Source organism: Chiloscyllium plagiosum, unplaced genomic scaffold (genome assembly GCF_037043375.1).
Source record: "Chiloscyllium plagiosum isolate Xiang-an unplaced genomic scaffold, Cpla_swu_hap1 HiC_scaffold_48, whole genome shotgun sequence".
NCBI classification, from domain to species: Eukaryota; Metazoa; Chordata; class Chondrichthyes; order Orectolobiformes; family Hemiscylliidae; genus Chiloscyllium; species Chiloscyllium plagiosum.
The window spans coordinates 15,181,070-15,197,456 of record NW_028270186.1 but is presented as its reverse complement, the minus strand read 5'-3'; the positions used below and the strand labels follow the sequence as shown (position 1 = coordinate 15,197,456).

Here is a 16,387-nt window from a genome sequence, read left to right as displayed (position 1 = left end):
TGTGTTATAACTGAGAGTGAGGGTGGCAGAGACAGTGTGTTATAACTGAGAGTGAGGGTGTCACAGAGAGTGTTATAACTGAGAGTGAGGGTGTCACAGACAGTGTGTTATAACTGAGAGTGAGGGTGTCACAGACAGTGTGTTATAACTGAGAGTGAGGGTGTAACTAGAGAGTGTGTTATAACTGAGAGTGAGGGTGTGACAGAGAGTTGTATAACTGAGAGTGAGGGTGTCACAGAGTGTGTTATAACTGAGAGTGAGGGTGTCACACACAGTGTGTTATAACTGAGAGTGAGGGTGTCAGAGAGAGTGTTATAACTGAGAGTGAGGGTGTCACAGAGAGTGTTATAACTGAGAGTGAGAGTGTCACAGACAGTGTGTTATAACTGAGAGTGAGGGTGTCACAGAGAGTGTTATAACTGAGAGTGAGAGTGTAACTAGAGAGTGAGGGTGTCACAGAGTGTGTTATAACTGAGAGTGAGGGTGTAACAGGGAGAGTTTTATAACTGAAAGTGAGGGTGTCACAGAGAGTGTGTTATAACTGAGAGTGAGGGTGTCACAGAGAGTGTTATAACTGAGAGTGAGGGTGTCACAGAGTGTGTTATAACTGAGGGTGAGGGTGTAACAGGGAGAGTGTTATAACTGAGAGTGAGGGTGTCACAGAGAGTGTGTTATAACTGAGAGTGAGGGTGTCACAGAGAGTGTGTTATAACTGAGAGTGAGGGTGTAACAGGGAGAGTGTTATAACTGAGAGTGAGGGTGCCACAGAGAGTGTTATAACTGAGAGTGAGGGTGTAACTAGAGAGTGTGTTATAACTAGTGAGGGTGTCACAGAGAGTGTTATAACTGAGAGTGAGGGTGTCACAGACAGTGTGTTATAACTGAGAGTGAGGGTGTCACAGAGAGTATATTATAACTGAGAGTGAGGGTGTCACAGACAGTGTGTTATAACTGAGAGTGAGGGTGTAACAGACAGTGTGTTATAACTGAGAGTGAGGGTGTCACAGAGAGTTTTATAACTGAGAGGTATGGTGTGACAGGGAGAGTGTTATAACTGAGAGTGAGGGTGTAACAGGGAGAGTGTTATAACTGAGAGTGAGGGTGTCACAGAGAGTGTGTTATAACTGAGAGTGAGGGTGTAACAGAGAGTGTGTTATAACTGAGAGTGAGGGTGTCACAGAGAGTGTTATAACTGAGAGTGAGGGTGTCACAGACAGTGTGTTATAACTGAGAGTGAGGGTGTCACAGAGAGTATGTTATAAATGAGAGTGAGGGTGTCACAGAGAGTGTGTTATAACTGAGAGTGAGGGTGTCACAGAGAGTGTGTTATAACTGAGAGTGAGGGTGTCACAGACAGTGTGTTATAACTGAGAGTGAGGGTGTAACAGAGAGTTTTATAACTGAGAGTGAGGTTGTAACAGACAGTGTGTTATAACTGAGAGTGAGGGTGTCACAGAGAGTTTTATAACTGAGAGTGAGGGTGTAACAGACAGTGTGTTATAACTGAGAGTGAGGGTGTAACAGAGAGTTTTATAACTGAGAGGTATGGTGTGACAGGGAGAGTGTTATAACTGAGAGTGAGGGTGTCACAGAGTGTGTTATAACTGAGGGTGAGGGTGTAACAGGGAGAGTGTTATAACTGAGAGTGAGGGTGTCACAGAGAGTGTGTTATAACTGAGAGTGAGGGTGTCACAGACAGTGTGTTATAACTGAGAGTGAGGGTGTAACAGAGAGTTTTATAACTGAGAGGTATGGTGTGACAGGGAGAGTGTTATAACTGAGAGTGAGGGTGTCACAGAGTGTGTTATAACTGAGGGTGAGGGTGTAACAGGGAGAGTGTTATAACTGAGAGTGAGGGTGTCACAGACAGAGTGGTATAACTGAGAGTGAGGGTGTAACAGAGAGTGTTATAACTGAGAGTGAGGGTGTCACAGAGAGTGTGTTATAACTGAGAGTGAGGGTGTCACAGAGAGTGTTATAACTAAGAGTGAGGGTGTCACAGAGTGTGTTATAACTGAGGGTGAGGGTGTAACAGGGAGAGTGTTATAACTGAGAGTGAGGGTGTGACAGGGAGAGTGTTATAGCTGAGAGTGAGGGTGTGACAGGGAGAGTGTTATAACAGAGTGAGGGTGTCACAGACAGTGTGTTATAACTGAGAGTGAGGGTGTGACAGGGAGAGTGTTATAACTGAGAGTGAGAGTGTCACAGACAGTGTGTTATAACTGAGAGTGAGGGTGTCACAGTGAGTGTTATAACTGAGAGTGAGGGTGTCATGGAGAGTGTTATAACTGAGAGTGAGGGTGTCTCAGAGTGTGTTATAACTGAGAGTGAGGGTGTCTCAGAGTGTGTTATAACTGAGAGTGAGGGTGTAACAGGGAGAGTGTTATAACTGAGAGTGAGGGTGTCACAGAGAGTGTTATAACTGAGAGTGAGGGTGTAACTGGAGAGTGTGTTATAACTGAGAGTGAGGGTGTCACAGAGAGTGTCATAACTGAGAGTTAAGGTGTCACAGACAGTGTGTTATAACTGAGAGTGAGGGTGTCACAGAGAGTATGTTATAATTGAGAGTGAGGGTGTCACAGACATTGTGTTATGACTGAGAGTGAGGGTGTCACAGAGAGTGTGTTATAACTGAGAATAAGGGTGTCACAGAGAGTGTTATAACTGAGAGTGAGGGTGTGACAGGGAGAGTGTTATAACTGAGAGTGAGGGTGTCACGGAGAGTGTGTTATAACTGAGAGTGAGGGTGTCACAGAGAGTTGTATAACTGAGAGTGAGGGTGTCACAGAGAGTGTTATAACTGAGAGTGAGGGTGGCAGAGACAGTGTGTTATAACTGAGAGTGAGGGTGTAACTAGAGAGTGTGTTATAACTGAGAGTGAGGGTGTAACAGAGAGTTGTATAACTGAGAGTGAGGGTGTCACAGAGTGTGTTATAACTGAGAGTGAGGGTGTCACAGACAGTGTGTTATAACTGAGAGTGAGGGTGTCAGAGAGAGTGTTATAACTGAGAGTGAGGGTGTCACAGAGAGTGTTATAACTGAGAGTGAGAGTGTCGCAGACAGTGTGTTATAACTGAGAGTGAGGGTGTCACAGAGAGTGTTATAACTGAGAGTGAGAGTGTCGCAGACAGTGTGTTATAACTGAGAGTGAGGGTGTCACAGAGAGTGTTATAACTGAGAGTGAGAGTGTAACTAGAGAGTGAGGGTGTCACAGAGTGTGTTATAACTGAGAGTGAGGGTGTAACAGGGAGAGTTTTATAACTGAAAGTGAGGGTGTCACAGAGAGTGTGTTATAACTGAGAGTGAGGGTGTCACAGAGAGTGTTATAACTGAGAGTGAGGGTGTCACAGAGTGTGTTATAACTGAGGGTGAGGGTGTAACAGGGAGAGTGTTATAACTGAGAGTGAGGGTGTCACAGAGAGTGTGTTATAACTGAGGTTGAGAGTGTAACAGGGAGAGTGTTATAACTGAGAGTGAGGGTGTAACAGAGAGTGTTATAACTGAGAGTGAATGTGTCACAGAGTGTGTTATAACTGAGGGTGAGGGTGTCACAGACAGTGTTATAACTGAGAGTGAGGGTGTAACAGACAGAGTGTTATAACTGAGAGTGAGGGTGTAACAGGGAGGGTGTTATAACTGAGAGTGAGGGTGTAACAGGGAGAGTGTTATAACTGAGAGTGAGGGTGTCACAGACAGTGTGTTATAACTGAGAGTGAGGGTGTCACAGAGAGTGTGTTATAACTGAGAGTGAGGGTGTCACAGAGAGTGTTATAACTGAGAGTGAGGGTGTCACAGACAGTGTGTTATAACTGAGAGTGAGGGTGTCACAGAGAGTATGTTATAACTGAGAGTGAGGGTGTCACAGAGAGTATGTTATAAATGAGAGTGAGGGTGTCACAGAGAGTGTGTTATAACTGAGAGTGAGGGTGTAACAGAGAGTGTGTTATAACTGAGAGTGAGGGTGTCACAGACAGTGTGTTATAACTGAGAGTGAGGGTGTAACAGAGAGTTTTATAACTGAGAGTGAGGGTGTAACAGACAGTGTGTTATAACTGAGAGTGAGGGTGTCACAGAGAGTTTTATAACTGAGAGTGAGGGTGTAACAGACAGTGTGTTATAACTGAGAGTGAGGGTGTAACAGAGAGTTTTATAACTGAGAGGTATGGTGTGACAGGGAGAGTGTTATAACTGAGAGTGAGGGTGTCACAGAGTGTGTTATAACTGAGGGTGAGGGTGTAACAGGGAGAGTGTTATAACTGAGAGTGAGGGTGTCACAGAGAGTGTGTTATAACTGAGAGTGAGGGTGTCACAGACAGTGTGTTATAACTGAGAGTGAGGGTGTAACAGAGAGTTTTATAACTGAGAGGTTTGGTGTGACATGGGGGAGTGTTATAACTGAGAGTGAGGGTGTCACAGAGTGTGTTATAACTGAGGGTGAGGGTGTAACAGGGAGAGTGTTATAACTGAGAGTGAGGGTGTCACAGACAGAGTGTTATAACTGAGAGTGAGGGTGTAACAGAGAGTGTTATAACTGAGAGTGAGGGTGTCACAGAGAGTGTGTTATAACTGAGAGTGAGGGTGTCACAGAGAGTGTTATAACTAAGAGTGAGGGTGTCACAGAGTGTGTTATAACTGAGGGTGAGGGTGTAACAGGGAGAGTGTTATAACTGAGAGTGAGGGTGTGACAGGGAGAGTGTTATAGCTGAGAGTGAGGGTGTGACAGGGAGAGTGTTATAACAGAGTGAGGGTGTCACAGACAGTGTGTTATAACTGAGAGTGAGGGTGTGACAGGGAGAGTGTTATAACTGAGAGTGAGGGTGTCACAGAGAGTGTTATAACTGAGAGTGAGAGTGTCACAGACAGTGTGTTATAACTGAGAGTGAGGGTGTCACAGAGAGTGTTATAACTGAGAGTGAGGGTGTCATGGAGAGTGTTATAACTGAGAGTGAGGGTGTCTCAGAGTGTGTTATAACTGAGAGTGAGGGTGTCTCAGAGTGTGTTATAACTGAGAGTGAGGGTGTAACAGGGAGAGTGTTATAACTGAGAGTGAGGGTGTCACAGAGAGTGTTATAACTGAGAGTGAGGGTGTAACTGGAGAGTGTGTTATAACTGAGAGTGAGGGTGTCACAGAGAGTGTCATAACTGAGAGTTAAGGTGTCACAGACAGTGTGTTATAACTGAGAGTGAGGGTGTCACAGAGAGTATGTTATAATTGAGAGTGAGGGTGTCACAGACATTGTGTTATAACTGAGAGTGAGGGTGTCACAGAGAGTGTGTTATAACTGAGAATAAGGGTGTCACAGAGAGTGTTATAACTGAGAGTGAGGGTGTGACAGGGAGAGTGTTATAACTGAGAGTGAGGGTGTCACAGACAGAGTGTTATAACTGAGAGTGAGGGTGTAACAGAGAGTGTTATAACTGAGAGTGAGGGTGTCACAGAGAGTGTGTTATAACTGAGAGTGAGGGTGTCACAGAGAGTGTTATAACTAAGAGTGAGGGTGTCACAGAGTGTGTTATAACTGAGGGTGAGGGTGTAACAGGGAGAGTGTTATAACTGAGAGTGAGGGTGTGACAGGGAGAGTGTTATAGCTGAGAGTGAGGGTGTAACTAGAGAGTGTGTTATAACTGAGAGTGAGGGTGTAACAGAGAGTTGTATAACTGAGAGTGAGGGTGTCACAGAGTGTGTTATAACTGAGAGTGAGGGTGGCAGAGACAGTGTGTTATAACTGAGAGTGAGGGTGTCACAGAGAGTGTTATAACTGAGAGTGAGGGTGTCACAGACAGTGTGTTATAACTGAGAGTGAGGGTGTCACAGACAGTGTGTTATAACTGAGAGTGAGGGTGTAACTAGAGAGTGTGTTATAACTGAGAGTGAGGGTGTAACAGAGAGTTGTATAACTGAGAGTGAGGGTGTCACAGAGTGTGTTATAACTGAGAGTGAGGGTGTCACACACAGTGTGTTATAACTGAGAGTGAGGGTGTCAGAGAGAGTGTTATAACTGAGAGTGAGGGTGTCACAGAGAGTGTTATAACTGAGAGTGAGAGTGTCACAGACAGTGTGTTATAACTGAGAGTGAGGGTGTCACAGAGAGTGTTATAACTGAGAGTGAGAGTGTAACTAGAGAGTGAGGGTGTCACAGAGTGTGTTATAACTGAGAGTGAGGGTGTAACAGGGAGAGTTTTATAACTGAAAGTGAGGGTGTCACAGAGAGTGTGTTATAACTGAGAGTGAGGGTGTCACAGAGAGTGTTATAACTGAGAGTGAGGGTGTCACAGAGTGTGTTATAACTGAGGGTGAGGGTGTAACAGGGAGAGTGTTATAACTGAGAGTGAGGGTGTCACAGAGAGTGTGTTATAACTGAGAGTGAGGGTGTCACAGAGAGTGTGTTATAACTGAGAGTGAGGGTGTCACAGAGTGTGTTATAACTGAGGTTGAGGGTGTAACAGGGAGAGTGTTATAACTGAGAGTGAGGGTGTAACAGAGAGTGTTATAACTGAGAGTGAATGTGTCACAGAGTGTGTTATAACTGAGAGTGAGGGTGTAACAGGGAGAGTGTTATAACTGAGAGTGAGGGTGTCACAGACAGTGTGTTATAACTGAGAGTGAGGGTGTAACAGGGAGAGTGTTATAACTGAGAGTGAGGGTGTAACAGAGAGTGTTATAACTGAGAGTGAGGGTGTCAGAGAGAGTGTTATAACTGAGAGTGAGGGTGTCACAGAGAGTGTTATAACTGAGAGTGAGGGTGTAACAGGGAGAGTGTTATAACTGAGAGTGAGGGTGTAACAGGGAGAGTGTTATAACTGAGAGTGAGGGTGTAACAGGGAGAGTGTTATAACTGAGAGTGAGGGTGTCACAGACAGTGTGTTATAACTGAGAGTGAGGGTGTGACAGGGAGAGTGTTATAACTGAGAGTGAGGGTGTAACAGGGAGAGTGTTATAACTGAGAGTGAGGGTGTCACAGACAGTGTGTTATAACTGAGAGTGAGGGTGTCACAGAGAGTGTTATAACTGAGAGTAAGGGTGTAACAGAGAGAGTGTTATAACTGAGAGTGAGGGTGTAACAGGGAGAGTGTTATAACTGAGAGTGAGGGTGTAACAGGGAGTGTGTTATAACTGAGAGTGAGGGTGTCACAGACAGTGTGTTATCACTGAGAGTGAGGGTGTCACAGAGAGTGTGTTATCACTGAGAGTGAGGGTGTCACAGACAGTGTGTTATAACTGAGAGTGAGGGTGTCACAGAGAGTGTGTTATCACTGAGAGTGAGGGTGTCACAGACTGTGTGTTATAACTGAGGGTGAGGGTGTCACAGGGAGAGTGTTATAACTGAGGGTGAGGGTGTCACAGACAGTGTGTTATAACTGAGAGTGAGGGTGTCACAGAGTGTGTGTTATAACTGAGAGTGAGGGTGTCACAGAGAGTGTGTTATCACTGAGAGTGAGGGTGTAACAGACAGTGTGTTATAACTGAGAGTGAGGGTGTCACAGACAGTGTGTTATAACTGAGAGTGATGGTGTCACAGAGAGTGTGTTATAACTGAGAGTGAGAGTGTCACAGACAGTGTGTTATAACTGAGAGTGAGGGTGTCACAGAGAGTATGTTATAATTGAGAGTGAGGGTGTCACAGACATTGTGTTATAACTGAGAGTGAGGGTGTCACAGAGAGTGTGTTATAACTGAGAATAAGGGTGTCACAGAGAGTGTTATAACTGAGAGTGATGGTGTGACAGGGAGAGTGTTATAACTGAGAGTGAGGGTGTCACAGACAGAGTGTTATAACTGAGAGTGAGGGTGTAACAGAGAGTGTTATAACTGAGAGTGAGGGTGTCACAGAGAGTGTGTTATAACTGAGAGTGAGGGTGTCACAGAGAGTGTTATAACTAAGAGTGAGGGTGTCACAGAGTGTGTTATAACTGAGGGTGAGGGTGTAACAGGGAGAGTGTTATAACTGAGAGTGAGGGTGTGACAGGGAGAGTGTTATAGCTGAGAGTGAGGGTGTAACTAGAGAGTGTGTTATAACTGAGAGTGAGGGTGTAACAGAGAGTTGTATAACTGAGAGTGAGGGTGTCACAGAGTGTGTTATAACTGAGAGTGAGGGTGGCAGAGACAGTGTGTTATAACTGAGAGTGAGGGTGTCACAGAGAGTGTTATAACTGAGAGTGAGGGTGTCACAGACAGTGTGTTATAACTGAGAGTGAGGGTGTCACAGACAGTGTGTTATAACTGAGAGTGAGGGTGTAACTAGAGAGTGTGTTATAACTGAGAGTGAGGGTGTAACAGAGAGTTGTATAACTGAGAGTGAGGGTGTCACAGAGTGTGTTATAACTGAGAGTGAGGGTGTCACACACAGTGTGTTATAACTGAGAGTGAGGGTGTCAGAGAGAGTGTTATAACTGAGAGTGAGGGTGTCACAGAGAGTGTTATAACTGAGAGTGAGAGTGTCACAGACAGTGTGTTATAACTGAGAGTGAGGGTGTCACAGAGAGTGTTATAACTGAGAGTGAGAGTGTAACTAGAGAGTGAGGGTGTCACAGAGTGTGTTATAACTGAGAGTGAGGGTGTAACAGGGAGAGTTTTATAACTGAAAGTGAGGGTGTCACAGAGAGTGTGTTATAACTGAGAGTGAGGGTGTCACAGAGAGTGTTATAACTGAGAGTGAGGGTGTCACAGAGTGTGTTATAACTGAGGGTGAGGGTGTAACAGGGAGAGTGTTATAACTGAGAGTGAGGGTGTCACAGAGAGTGTGTTATAACTGAGAGTGAGGGTGTCACAGAGAGTGTGTTATAACTGAGAGTGAGGGTGTCACAGAGTGTGTTATAACTGAGGTTGAGGGTGTAACAGGGAGAGTGTTATAACTGAGAGTGAGGGTGTAACAGAGAGTGTTATAACTGAGAGTGAATGTGTCACAGAGTGTGTTATAACTGAGAGTGAGGGTGTAACAGGGAGAGTGTTATAACTGAGAGTGAGGGTGTCACAGACAGTGTGTTATAACTGAGAGTGAGGGTGTAACAGGGAGAGTGTTATAACTGAGAGTGAGGGTGTAACAGAGAGTGTTATAACTGAGAGTGAGGGTGTCAGAGAGAGTGTTATAACTGAGAGTGAGGGTGTCACAGAGAGTGTTATAACTGAGAGTGAGGGTGTAACAGGGAGAGTGTTATAACTGAGAGTGAGGGTGTAACAGGGAGAGTGTTATAACTGAGAGTGAGGGTGTAACAGGGAGAGTGTTATAACTGAGAGTGAGGGTGTCACAGACAGTGTGTTATAACTGAGAGTGAGGGTGTGACAGGGAGAGTGTTATAACTGAGAGTGAGGGTGTAACAGGGAGAGTGTTATAACTGAGAGTGAGGGTGTCACAGACAGTGTGTTATAACTGAGAGTGAGGGTGTCACAGAGAGTGTTATAACTGAGAGTAAGGGTGTAACAGAGAGAGTGTTATAACTGAGAGTGAGGGTGTAACAGGGAGAGTGTTATAACTGAGAGTGAGGGTGTAACAGGGAGTGTGTTATAACTGAGAGTGAGGGTGTCACAGACAGTGTGTTATCACTGAGAGTGAGGGTGTCACAGAGAGTGTGTTATCACTGAGAGTGAGGGTGTCACAGACAGTGTGTTATAACTGAGAGTGAGGGTGTCACAGAGAGTGTGTTATCACTGAGAGTGAGGGTGTCACAGACTGTGTGTTATAACTGAGGGTGAGGGTGTCACAGGGAGAGTGTTATAACTGAGGGTGAGGGTGTCACAGACAGTGTGTTATAACTGAGAGTGAGGGTGTCACAGAGTGTGTGTTATAACTGAGAGTGAGGGTGTCACAGAGAGTGTGTTATCACTGAGAGTGAGGGTGTAACAGACAGTGTGTTATAACTGAGAGTGAGGGTGTCACAGACAGTGTGTTATAACTGAGAGTGATGGTGTCACAGAGAGTGTGTTATAACTGAGAGTGAGAGTGTCACAGACAGTGTGTTATAACTGAGAGTGAGGGTGTCACAGAGAGTTTTATAACTGAGAGGTATGGTGTGACAGGGAGAGTGTTATAACTGAGAGTGAGGGTGTCACAGAGAGTGTGTTATAGCTGAGAGTGAGGGTGTCACAGACAGTGTGTTATAACTGAGAGTGAGGGTGTCACAGAGAGAGTGTTATAACTGAGAGTGAGGGTGTCACAGAGAGTGTGTTATCACTGAGAGTGAGGGTGTCACAGAGAGGGTGGTTTAGTTTGAGATTGTGTTCAGCACGGACTGTTTGGGTGGAAGGGTCTGTTTCCGAGCTCGCTGACTCTGTGCCAGTGTGGAGGAGGTGAGGCCCTTACGTTTACAGCTCTCCTGTCGCTGGTGGGCAGTTTTCAGAGTATACCGGTTGTCCCGCCTCCCTGCTCTGGTGGAATGGAACTGGATATATAAGGCCTTGGACTTTCCCACTGAGCCCGATTGCTGACCTATTGAGACAACAACAGTCACAGGGAGAAGGTACGGAGCATTGCCACCAGGATTGGTCTCAACACCCACTCAATGAGTCCTGCAGGACTGGCATTGAGGAGTTAACCTTGCCCAACAGTGTGGCATCAACCTGCTGATGACTGGCCTGCCACAAAAAACGTGCCAATGGTAGAGAAACCATTTCAAAACTAGTCCATCTCTCTATCCTTCCAACCAAAGTGCAACACCTCACACTTCCACACGTTGTAACTCCATCTACCACTTCCTTGCCCACTCTACTAACCTGTCTAAATCCTTCTGCAGCCTCCCCCCACCTCTTCAACACTACCTGTCCCTCCACCGACCTTTGAGTCACTTGTAAACTGAGCGACAATGCTCTGTTCCTCTGTCCACATGGTTCACGTGTAACGTGAGACGTTGTGTGGTGCCAAGACTGAGCCCCTGAGGGACTCCCCCAGTCACTGGCTGCCATCCTGATCAACCAACCTGACTATCCCAGTGCCCTGCAGATTGAAGCCCCCGCCAGGAGGACCAGGAGCGTGTCTTTCGGATGTGCCTTTTCGATCTGCTGGGTTCTGTTCTGGGCCAAAGTGAGCACTGCTGATTTTGGAAATCAGACTCTCGACTGCAGTGGGCACTGGATAAGCACGGGCAGGTCAGGTAACCTGCGAGGAGCAGGAGAATCAATGCCTCGGGCTGACGGCCTGATGCAGAAGGTGCTTTTCCAGCACCATCAAATGGAGACTCTGGTTCATCTTCTGGCCCAGATCCTGACTCCTGCTTCGTGGGTCTGTGTGTAACCCCCCACCCCCAGAGGGGTCCTTTCTCCCCTTTGCTGTCCCTGATCTCCGCCCAGCCAGATTCTGCACCTTGCTAACTCGATATCACTTCTCTCTGTTGATCAAGTGTCATTTCTTGCGGTGACAGCCCCCCCCCTCCACTGCCCGTACTTTCTGGAGCACGTGGAGCCTGGGATATGCTCTGAACCCCTTTGCAGCCACCTCTCTGTGATATCCTGCCACCGACTTCACTCTGCGCTGCCGACTCATTGTCGTAGACTTGTGCGTGTTTAAGACCAACCCTCCCTTCAGTCCCGACCACGCCTGGCCCGTATCCCAGGGATATCCCTTCCCTGCTCTGCCTGAACTTAGATTGCTGAACCTTCCCAAAAGCGCTCTGTCCTGTTACTTGCTCTGGAAACCCTGCTGCGCGCTCCCCACCTGTCCTATTTTCCACCATTTTCTCGGGGCTCTGCCTGACAATCGAGAGCCGCAGTTCTCGCGGAGATGGACTGACACTGGGGTGTGTGCGCGCCAAGATGTGGCAGGGTTTACCGATGTCTATCTTGTCCAGGTCCTGCAAAGCAACCCGATCGTAGTGAGTGATTTCCGAATCCCTGTCGATGCTGCAGGGGAGGGAAAGTCAGGCCACGAGTCACAAAAAAACACGGCCATGCTGGGAAATTGTGCCTATCCTTTCCCCACACGTGCAGCAATCAGAGAGTCAGAGAGGCGTACAGCGTGGAAACAGACCCTTCGGTCCAACCCGTCCATGCTGACCCAGATATCCCAATCTCGTCCCACCTGCCAGCACCTGGCCCATATCCCTCCAAACCCTTCCTATTCATACACCCATCCAAATGCCTCTTAAATGTTGCAATTGTACCAGCCTCCACCACATCCTCTGACAGCTCATTCCATACACGTACCACCCTCTGTGTGAAAACGTTGCCCCTTAGGTCTCTTTTATATCTTTCCCCTCTCACCCTAAACCTGTGCCCTCTAGTTCTGGACTCCCCAACCCCAGGGAAAAGACTTTGCCTATTTATCCTATCCATGCCCCCTCATAATTTTGTAAACCTCTATAAGGTCACCCCTCAGCCTCCGACGCTCCAGGGAAAACAGCCCCAGCTTATTCAGCCTCTCCCAATAGCTCAAACCCTCCAACCCTGGCAACATCCTTGTAAATCTTTTCTGAACCCTTTCAAGTTTCACAACATCTTTCCGTTAGGAAGGAGACCAGAATTGCACACAATATTCCAACAGTGGCCTAACCAATGTCCTCGTTCAACAATCAAGGGTAAATGAAGACCCTACGGCCTGTTATTTTAATTCAAGTGATCAGAACGGTGGGAGGGTAAACATCCCCACAGGTACAATGTGCCGAAAATGTCAGGGAAATCTATTGAACTGAAATGATCCAATCCAGCCTCACAGCATAGACTTCCCATAGCCTGGAAACAGGCCTTTCGGCTCAACCAGTCCACATCTACCCTCCGAAGAGTAACCCACCCAGACCAACCCCCTATTACTCTGCATTTAGCCCTGACTAATGTACCTAACCTGCCCATCCCTGAGCACTATGGGTAATTTAGCACGGCCAATTCACCCTAACTTGCACATCCTTGAGCACTATGGGTAATTTAGCACGGCCAATCCACCCTAACCTGTACATCCCTGAGCACTATGGGTAATTTAGCACGGCCAATCCACTCTAACCTGCACATCCCTGAGCACTATGGGTAATTTAGCATGGCCAATCCACCCTAACCTGCACATCTTTGGAGTGTGGGAGGAAACCGGAGCACCCGGAGGAAACCCACACAGACACGGGGGGGAGAATGTGCAAACTCCACACAGACAGGCGCCTGAGGCTGCAGTGCTAACCACTGAGCCACCGTGCTCCCCACAGCTCAAGGGGATCTGGTTGGCCTGTTCTTCCTCAGACCTCCCTACTCTTTCTCCACTGTCCTGAACACCATCAAGCTGCCCGAGCTGCCACTGAACGCTGCGACCGAGTCCCCTTGCTGTGCCAACCCACATGCCCACATCCCTCCCCACCCGACCCTGTGTGCGACACGTTGCCAGTGGGGGGGGGGGGGGGGGACACGGCTCCGTACCAGAGTACTCACTGGGCAAAGTAGCAGGCGAGATTCGAAAGCAGGAAGACGACGTCGAAATCCTGCAGAGACTTAACTTTTGATCTGGAACACACAAGACCAGAGTGAGAGTGGAGATGGTGTGGTTAATCATCAGACAGATGCCAACGGTCTGCATGAGGGCAAGAATTGACCGTCGCTCCAATTTCCTTCCTCTTTCAGGACCTTGGACAGCACTGCTGCGCAGAGGGATCTTGGGGTCCAAGTGCATCGCTCCCACCGAGTGGCCTCGCAAGTAAATCGGGTGGTAAAGAAAGTGCCTGAATTGAATACAGAGGGTAGTGTGTGTGTGGAATGAGCTGCCAGAGGAAGTGGTGGAGGCTGGTACAATTGCAACATTTAAAAGGCATCTGGATGGGTATATGAACAGGTAGGGTTTGGAGGGATCTGGGCTGGCAGGTGTGACTAAATTGGGTTGGGATATCTGGTCGGCGTGGACGGTTTGGACCGAAGGGTCTGTTTCCGAGCTGTACATCTCTAGGACTCTTCGAGGAGAAAGTGAGGACTGCAGATGCTGGAGATCGGAGTCTCGGTTCGGAAAAGCACAGCAAGTCAGGCAGCGTCCGAGGAGCAGGAGAATCGAATTTTCCTTGGATGAAGGGGTTGTGCCCGAAACGTCGATTCGCCTGCTCCTCGGGACACTGCCTGACCTGCTGTGCTTTTTCAGCACCACGCTCGATGACTCAGAGTCAGGAAGTCACCTTTGCAGCTTCTGTGAGAGTCTGGTGAGGACGCACTCAGGAGCTTTTGCATGCATTTCTGGTCATCGTGTTACAGCAAGGGGGTGGAGGCTTTGGGGAGGGCGCGGAAGAGGTTTACCAGGACGCTGCCTGGATTCGGGGGACTGAGCTACAAGGAGAGGCTAGAAATCAACTCTTCCTGGGGCAGCAGGAGCTGAAAGAAGTCCGGAAAATTCTGAGATGCTTAGATAGGGTCGACGGTCAAATTCGGTTCTTTCCTGGAGGTGAAGTGTCTACCTGAAGGGAATTGAAAGGAGATGTGAGGGGTGAGTTTTTATTTGCGGAGAGAGGAGTCGGTGTGTGGGACACACTGCCAGAGGTGGTGGTGCAGACTGATACAACTAAGGCATTTGTGGGACTTTTGGACAAGTGGATGACCGCACAATGATTGGAGCAGATTGGACCTTTGTCCAGATTGAACTCCATCTGCCATTTCTCTGCCCAAAGTCTCCAATCTATATTTGGCTGCATTCTCTGAAAGTCCCCTTCACTATCTGCTACTCCACCAATCTTCATGTCATGTGCAAACTTGCTAATCAGACCACTTATACCTTTTTCCAGATCATTTATGTATATCACAAACAACAGTGGTCCCAGCACAGATCCCCGTGGAACACCACTGGTCACCCGGTCTCCATTTTGAGAAACTCCCTTCCATTACTACTGTATCAGCCTACATGGGGAACCTTAGCAAATGCCTTACTGAAGTTCATGTATATGACCTGTATACAACATCTACAGCCCTTCCCTCATCAATCAACTTGGTCACTTCCTCAAAGAATTCTATTAAGTTGGTAAGACATGACCTTCCCTGCACAAAACAATGCTGCCTATCACTGATAAGCCCATTTTCTTCCAAATGGGAATAGATCCTATCCCTCAGTATCCTCTCCAGCACCCCCCCAGCACTGACATCAAGTTCACCGATCTATAATTACCTGGATTATCCCTGCTACCCTTCTTAGAGAAGGGGAAAGCATTAGCAATTCTCCAGTCCTCCAGGACCTCACCTGTGTTCAAGGATGCTACAAAGATATCTGTTAAGGCCCCAGCTATTTCCTTTCTCGCTTTCCTCAGTAACCTGGGATCGATCCCACCCGGTCCTGGGGACTTGTCCACCTTAATGCCTTTTCGAATATCCAACTTTTCTTCCCTCATTATGCCGACTTGACCGAGAGTAAGCTATCCCTCACCTCCACATCCATCATGTCCCTCTCCTCGGTGAATGCTGAAGCAAAGTGCTCATTAAGAATCTCACCCATTCTCTCTGACTCCACGCATAGCTTTCCTCCTTTGTCCTCCTTTCTCTTGTTACCCGCTTGCTCCTTATGTATGAATAAAAGGCATTTGGATTTTCCTTAACCCTGTTTGCGAAAGATACTTGATGACCACTTTTAGCTCTCTTAATTCCTCGATTCACATTGTTCCCACCTTCCCGATATTCTTCCAAAGGTTTGTCTGTTTTCAGTCACCTAGATCTTTATCTGTGCTTCCTTTTTCCTCTCAGCTAGTCTCACAATTTCATCTTTCATGCATAGTTCCCTAATCTTGCCATTTCTATCCCTCAATTTCACAGGGGCGCATCTGTCCGGCACTCTAATCAACCTCTCTTTAAAAGCCTCCCACATATCGAATGTGGGCTTACCCCCAAACAGCTGCTCCCAACCCACATGTGTGTACAAAAGATGCGTTGAATGGCAATGATTGGTCCCTCGACTCACGACCAGCCAATGATGACAAAGGACCTTCTGCTGTCGCCAGCCTTATGATTGGTTCACAGTTTGTGAACAGGATAAGGAGGGGGCCTTCAGATCTACACCTCGCTCAGAGGGTCTCCCTGTTCTCTGCAGTAAAAGTCACTGAGCTATAAGCTGTGAGTTGGACGAAATAAATCGGAGGCCTTCTTTATAAGTGGAAACCAGTCACCCTGCGCCTTCTATGAAAGCATCCGGAGAAGGAAGATGAGAGGGGGCATTCGAACCAGTTCAAGAAACACCTGAACCAGGAAGCACTGAAAGGCTTTGCCAATTTTTCCCCTCCATCCTTCACACCCAAGTTTTCTTTTTTTTAAAAAAAAATCCCCTCACTACCTGTATCTCTGTGTGTACGGACCAATTTATAACAGGATGAAATCTGAATTCGTCGAGTTATTTGCTGCCAGTGTTTACCTGTTGTGAGAGAGTATTGATTTGGAATCAACAGTGATATTTTTTTTCCAGGCACCTAGTTCTGACAACCAGGGTTGGAAAAGGGCAGAGATTAGGGAATTTTCTGTACTCCCATG

The 16,387-nt window shown here is 47.2% G+C and overlaps 1 protein-coding gene across 1 annotated transcript in view; it reads right to left on the bottom strand.

Moving 5' to 3' along the window:
- The window catches only part of LOC122547907 (uncharacterized), a 44,140-nt gene extending 30,439 nt beyond the window's left edge, over positions 1-13,701 (bottom strand). Inside the window, exons 1-3 of the mRNA XM_087984429.1 lie at positions 13,337-13,701; positions 11,760-11,830; positions 10,299-10,424 (exon numbers count right to left, since the gene is read on the bottom strand). The gene's annotated coding sequence lies outside the window, so the exon portion shown is untranslated. The remainder of the gene's footprint in view (positions 1-10,298; positions 10,425-11,759; positions 11,831-13,336) is intronic.
- Between the last annotated feature and the right edge of the window lie 2,686 nt (positions 13,702-16,387).